The 1,428-nt window shown below is 37.8% G+C and overlaps 1 protein-coding gene across 3 annotated transcripts in view; it reads left to right on the plus strand.

The window, feature by feature from the left end:
* Positions 1 to 1,428, plus strand: part of PIAS4 (protein inhibitor of activated STAT 4) — a 95,781-nt gene that overhangs the window by 56,587 nt on the left and 37,766 nt on the right. The window lies entirely within an intron of this gene.

Genomic DNA, 1,428 nt, shown 5'->3' on the forward strand with positions numbered 1-1,428 from the left:
GGGGGTGAAGTGTGTGTGTGTGTGTGTGTGTGTGTGGAGTCCTCTATATCTCAGGTGCAATTAGGGATTCATGTGTCACAAACTTGCTTTTTCCTGCACAGGTATCCCTAATCTGGCGTTTACATGTAGCAACTGTTACCCATTCAAGTTAATGATCAGGTGGCAGCCACTGCATGTCCATGCCTGCATACCGCATGTAATCCGCATGTATGTGATAAAATTACATGCAGTTACTAAAACAATCACTATACCTGGATACATAGATTCCTAACTGCATGTAATCCTTTCACATATGATTACATGCGGTGTGCAGGCGTTTACATGCAGCAGCTGTCACCTGATCATTAATTTGAATCGGTGACTGCCGCTTGTAACATGTGCATACATTAAAACCGATACCGTATATAGTAGCGGCCCCCACGGGACTAAAATAATTTGTCCAATGGCCCCGACTAAATGGAGTTTGAGACCCCTGACATAGGGGTTTCTTAGCCCCCCATGTGATAGCGATAAAGTTAAGTGTAAAAAAATAAGTTTAAAAAAAATGGAAGCATTTAAAAAGAAATGGTCACAAATAAAAAAAAAAGTAAAATAACACAAATTCCCTGGGCCCCCCACATACACACGCAAACATGCGTCGACTGCGCCAACGTGCAAAAACAACTATTCCGCCTATTGTGCCGCACATGTTGCATATTGCCACGAACGTCGGAGTGACCATTAATCACTAACAAAACTAAACTGATGAGCGGTAAAAGCTTTTAAAGTGTCGCCTATGGCCAATTTTGGGTGCTGTCGTTTTCTGCCATTTCGCCGGCGTAATTTTAAGGCTTGACATGTTTGGTGTCTTATTTACCTGACATGACCCTGTCTTTTATATTTTACCAAAAATTTGGGGTGATAATACATGTTTCCTAACATTTTCATAGGGGAACAGGTTTTTAAAAAAAATGTAGGTTACTTTTTTTGTTAGTAAAAAATTAAAATCCCAGCGGTGATTAAATACCACCAAAAAAAAAATCTGTCCCAAAAAAATGGTATACAATTTGTTTTCGTACAGCGTTGCATGACGGAATAATTGTCAAAGTACTGCAGCGCTGAATACTGAAAAATGGTCTTGCCAGGAAGGGGGTTTAACACCCTGGTCTTCAAGTGGTTAAAGAACACTACTAGACATAGACCATCCCTTTTTCCAGTCACTTTTTAAAATATATTAAATTAAAGTTTTTATTTGCATTATAATAGATGAGATGTAAACATATTGCTTGCCGTGCTAATGTGTTTTTTTTTTTTTTTTTCCCTGCTTTAAGAACAAGTATTACATTACATTATCATTCCCTCAGTTACTTTGACTGCTGCTTTTTGTATTTAATTTTTTTTTTTTTTTTTTTAGAGATTTTACCCCTGGCACTAAATTTTTTTAAGTGG

This window comes from Nanorana parkeri, unplaced genomic scaffold (genome assembly GCF_000935625.1).
Source record: "Nanorana parkeri isolate BGI_ZX_2015 unplaced genomic scaffold, ASM93562v1 scaffold1759, whole genome shotgun sequence".
Taxonomy (NCBI): domain Eukaryota; kingdom Metazoa; phylum Chordata; class Amphibia; order Anura; family Dicroglossidae; genus Nanorana; species Nanorana parkeri.